Consider the following 6,000-nt stretch of genomic DNA (forward strand, 5'->3'; position numbering starts at 1 on the left):
GCGAGGGGTGATTTGGGAAATTAGGTGGCGGTCTTGGACATAAGTAGCTGGCCATGTGTAGGAGAGAGTGGCGCGCCAGCTGGCCCATTCAGCAGGGACCTTGAGAGGCCAAACACTGGCGTCCAGCTAAGCAGATGACGCCGTGAGTATGACTCCCGGAATATTCCTCTGATTGTATTTCCGTTTCGACGTTGGAGTGGAGCAACGGGCGTTAACCAGGGGGGAAGGATGGCGACAGTAGAGAAGGAGGGGGAGGGAGCATCGCATGCATTGCAGAGGCAGTACCCAGTGCACAGTGCTCAGAGGTGGCGGGGAGAAGCAGAGAATGATGACCAGGCCATCCAATAATGCCAGGTAAGCAAAAGAATCCCTCATTTTTGGGGTTGGGCGTTGGGGGGAAATCCGGTACAGTCTGGTGCACCCTAGGCTAGGAAGAAGTAAGAACAAGTGAACAACAGTCCAGCGGTGTGGGGTTGTAACTTGTAGAACGACAAATGTATGGTAGTGGACACGTGTTGGTCACGTGGAGGTGAGATAAAAAGGCCAGATAATGTGAATGTGACGTGGCAACACACAAGGCGAGAATGTGTGTGTAATGTACGTACGTATTATTATTATTATAAAAATTTTATGCGTAGTTTTTTTTTGCACTCTTTTGTACACTCTAGTGATATGATTGGTTGGATATTAAAAAAAAAATTAATCCAGCCAATCATATTAATGAAGTGCGCAAGAAATACGTAAAAATAACTATATGTAATATTACTCTTATTATTATTGAAGAGTGTGGAGTGTGGACCACCGATTTTACCATAACATGTATTAAGCTAAAAAACAACCGACACCACAAGAAAAAATCATAAGAGACAAAACAATCCATAGTTTTTATATGTTTATGCTCTAAAATATTTATTTGTATATATATATATATATATGTGTGTGTGTGTTTGATGTCCCAAGCTATTCAGTCCAAGGATGTGTGCTCTTTAGGGCCAAATGGTTTTTGATTATTTATAGGTACGTGTTAGTATGAATATTTGTATAGTAATATGTTAGATACAGTAATATCTTATCTATTTTAAAAAAAAAAGAATACGTAAAATTTATACATTTTAAAACTGTAAATATTATTTCTTATTTATATTTATTAAACTGCCTGTTCTTAGCCCATTTGTGCAAAAATAATACAAATTGTCACGTTACGAGAATGAGATAAGTACTATAAATAAATAAATTATGGTACATGATCGTGTAAATAACATGACATGCAAGAACAGAGGTTTGCATGCATGGTTTCCTAATACGACGGCTCGATCACATGCATATTGGCTGCTCTGATCACTTAATTATTTGCTTGAAAATCTCCTTGCAATGTCAACATTTGAGTTCTTTTTTTGGCGTAATTATGGCAATTAATGCCAATGAATTTGTCAATGCCTTGGATTAGATGCCGTGACAGAAATGTGTGTAGCCTTTAATATTACTACTATTTTTCTAATCGGCCACCAGGCACCTATACTTGCAACTACTATAATAATGTTAATTAAATCATGATATAATCATAAATTATCTCGAAAAAAAAAATTAATAAATATAAAATTTATATAAAAAATAATTAAATTTTTAAAAGTAATATTATATATAATTATGTAATGTGTAAGTATCATGCAATGATTCTAAAAAATTGTATGAGACTTACACAACCTATGAATGTATTGAATTACTCTAATTAATTTGACCTACACAGTACTATTATTAATTTTGTGCATTTTTTGGTGCATTTATGAGTTTAGCTATCAGAATTAGGTGCTTTTACTACTATTTATGACACTTGTCATCTTTATAGGTATGAAACAGTTAGCCATGAAAGGATTCCGGTGTTAATCAGTACTCTATATTTATGATATATATATATATATATATAAAAGCAAGTGTAAAAATATATTGATTTTATCTTCAAAATTACTTCGATTGATACGGTATTTCTCATATTTCATATAAAAAATATTATTTTATATATCAACAAATAAAATTCTTCCTAAAAAACACCGCCCGAGGAGAAAAAACATTTAAGGTAATATAAGATGCTGTCTTACTTATACAATTTTAAAATGTGTAAATCAAATTCAATTTAGTTAAAAATAATAAAAAAATATGAGATTTACATTAAAAAAAAAATTAAATATACTCACGATAAATTTTAATTTTTAAAAGAGGTGCACGGACTCATATTTTCTAGACTTAATGTATCTAGCGTTACTATCCGTTATGATAATAATACCGTTAAAAACATGCTGGCCTCATTGTGGGTGGAAGAATTGAATTACCAACGTCACTAGGCAGGATGGTTACAACTAAAAAACCATGAGAGGTTCAGAATGGTTTATGAAAAATTCAACATTGTTTGGCAGTGGAAATGCAAGCAAGTCCTTCATCATTTTATTTTGGCCTAATTTGACCTCAAAAGTCAAGGCCATGCATTGCATGTTTTTCTTGGTCCCTTCCAAACTGTCAAAATTAGTTAATCCAACCCTTAATTTTTGGATAATCTGCTGCCTTTTTAGTGACCAACTATTTTGTCAAAGTTAACCCTACGAGGCTAAGGCGCCGTTTTGATTTTAAGTTGAGATGAGATCAATTAAGATAAAAGTTAAAAATTAAGTAAAATATTATTATAATATTATTTTTAAATTTAAAAAAATTGAATTATTTATTATATTTTATATAAAAATTTAAAAAAATTATAATGATGAGATAAAATAAAATGAAATATTTTTACTATCTAAACGAGATCTTAAAATCTCCATAATTCTCAATAAAATCACTTGGCTTCAAAAAATTATGCCATTTTAATGCTTATAAAACTCACAACCGGAAAACAAAAAAAAAAAAAAAAAAAAAACGTAAAACATCTTTAACTTTTGACCAACCACCTAAACTGATTTCAGTTTTTGAGTTTTGTTATATATAAGCATAGTCGCGTACTAATCTGTATATCAATACTGATTTATTCATACTTAAAATTTAAATTAATACGATTTTTAATCAAATTTAATTTTTAACCAATCATATTATATTGATACACAGATTAATACATAATTATATTTGTAACTATATTTTTCCTTCTAAAGCATATCTAGTACTGAAATGAAAATGGACGGTACTAGAGCCATGGATGGAGACTCCTGACACTGCAATAGAGAAGGCTAACTGTCTCTTTTTTATTTTTAAATATTTAAAAAATTACAATATCATTAAAAAAAATAACCCCCCCCCCCCCCCCAAAAAAAAGAAGGTATCGGTAGAAAGATGAAAATCTCCTCCGAGAATTTTTTTTTTTTTTTTTTTTTTTTTTTTTTTTTTTTTTTTTATGCAGAAAAAAAATACACTGCTTGGAATTATGATTCCTTTGGAGTCTTTAGTTCTGAGATCACTCCCCAATATCTAACTAACCTCTAATCCATAATTACTATATAAAGTTATAAACCATATTGCACCATATCCATAATTACTAATAATTGAAAAAGTAGTAATATCCTGCACGTAAAAGCATCTTAGTTGATTATGATATAAATTTATAAATTGATATGATTTTATAAATCTGTTAGATTTATTTTACAATAAAAATAATATTACAATCTGACGTATCATATTAAATTATATCAATTTATGAATTTATTTTTATATAATTTCGTGTAATCCTTTGTATTTAAAGTATTTCCCTTTTTAACATTTTTGTTACTAATAATAGAAAAAGTAGTAATATCCTGCTGCTGCACGTAAAAGCATCTTAGTTGATTATGATTTATTCTTTGCCTGGTGTGCTGTAGTTCAAGGGAAGGAAGGTTGAGGAATCAAATCCATAATGTCTTGTCTCCTGTTAAAAGCATCTTCTTTTTTATCTGGTTACACGCGTATTTTACCTTTCCAAGCTGCTTCTCTTTTTGTAAAGAAGATAACGAAAAGGTAATGATCAAGTTATTACTGCAAATGGTGTGGGTGCATGGTAGGATGGATGAAATGAAGCAAATCAATCTGTAGAAAGGAAGAAAGCAATGTCAATTCCCTGCATGCTTGATTTACACTTCACAAACATGCATGTTTATTCAAATCCGAAAATTAAGCCTTTGTACAAACGCCTGTAAAGAGTAATCTTGTCCACAGATCAAACACGACCGAGTACCTTAGAAATATGATATAAAATAGTATGTCCAGCTACGAAAGATATTTCGCAATTTCCAAAGGTCTGACCTGCCATGTGAGAGTGATGAGGAAGTGCGATGCGTAGAATGTCTCGCACTTCGGAACCTCAAGAGTGTAAGAGTACAGTTGCATATGTATATTTCCTAAGGACTTTTTATGTTTTATTGCAGACACTATAATCATGGGGGTCAGAACATGCATGTTCAATGTTCATCACATGAGAGAGAGAGAGAGAGAGAGAGAGAGAGAGGAGAGAGAGAGGAGAGAGAGAGAGAGAGAGAGAGTAATGTCTTACAATTAAGGGGAACGAGCGGTTGATTTTCCTCATGGTTTCTGGCTATTAAATTTGTCCCAATGCGTGGATATAGTCAGTCAAAAGCTTATTTATCCCTATTTTTCTGTACCTTACTTTTATTGGTCATTTTTGTTTTTTCATTCTTATTGTCAAAATACAGATCCAACCCCAGAAATTTTAACCTTGTGTTACAAATTTTGGGTGATTCTCACAGGAACTGTCAGTTCAGAGCCAAAAAGGGAGGTCACCACAGCTGTTGTTACCCCCCCCCCCCCCCCCCCCCCCCCCCCTTCTCTCTAAAATGTTTGTGGATAAGGGACTTTTGTCCTAAAGCTGCAAGGGCACGTGATGGTCATGTGGTAATGGAAGAGAAACCATGATTTATTTCGGGGGTGGGACTTTAGCAGTGTGGATTTGGAATCCTTTTCTACACCTTTTATATCTGTCTAATCGACATCTCCCATTTCTTGACAATGTTTTTGAGAATTTCTATCTCACGGGATGAGATAGAGAGAGTTCTAATATTCATATGTGTAGTGAAAATACAAACGGAGTATAACCCTTTAAGAGGATCTGTACAAGGAAACTATTATCATGTAAACAATGCAACAAATAAGGAGAGACACGACTATATTTCCAGCTGGAATTTCATAAAATACTCTCATCTCCTATCCTTATCTCACAGGACCTGCTTCTCTTATCCACCTTTTATTGAAACAATGAAATTAGGACTATCCTTATGCTGTTCTGCAAGTTCTGTTGTAATTTCTCCATGGTCCATTTGGTTGCCAACACCAATATTTTGATCTTATTCTTCTTTCAATTATTCTGCAGCCAAAGTTTATTGAGCAAAATGTTGCACTTTCTGTGCTACTGCATGCAAAGTTGCAGGCTTCCTATCTCATCCACCTCATATTCAATAGGGGAGAGTGCCTATATGAATTTGAATGTTTCATCTTGTGCTTTTCTATTGTTTCTGCATATGCAACTGTACCAATGAAACAAGAATTAGGAACCATAGAAATCTGATTAGATCATCCAATATTTCAAGTAACAATGGCTTTTATTGCATGATGTGTACTGCAAAAACCTCTGGGATGATAATTTTTGGGGAAATTATCATTTGCAGAGCTGCTTGCTGTTTTCACAATAATTGGGCCATCTCAATCATTATTCACCGGGAACATCCACCAGTGGAGGCAAGAATAATTGGTGACTTTAAAAAGCACACCAAAGGCAAAAAAGAGAGGAAGGTACATGAATTATATAAGACCAATAATACCTCCAATTTTGCTGTCGCTCAGACCATTGAAACCACTAATATCACTAAAGTTATAAATACAAGAACATGTCAATTTCCACAAAAACTAAATCCATGTGATAGAGATAATGCTATAGTACTAGAAACAAGAATGTTTGCATGTGATGATCCTCAAATTGTAAGAGTACGGATTACATTGATTTGGGAAATACCAGACCACAGAAATCATAGTGTCAGACAG

Source organism: Carya illinoinensis, chromosome 11 (assembly GCF_018687715.1).
Source record: "Carya illinoinensis cultivar Pawnee chromosome 11, C.illinoinensisPawnee_v1, whole genome shotgun sequence".
Lineage (NCBI taxonomy): Eukaryota > Viridiplantae > Streptophyta > Magnoliopsida > Fagales > Juglandaceae > Carya > Carya illinoinensis.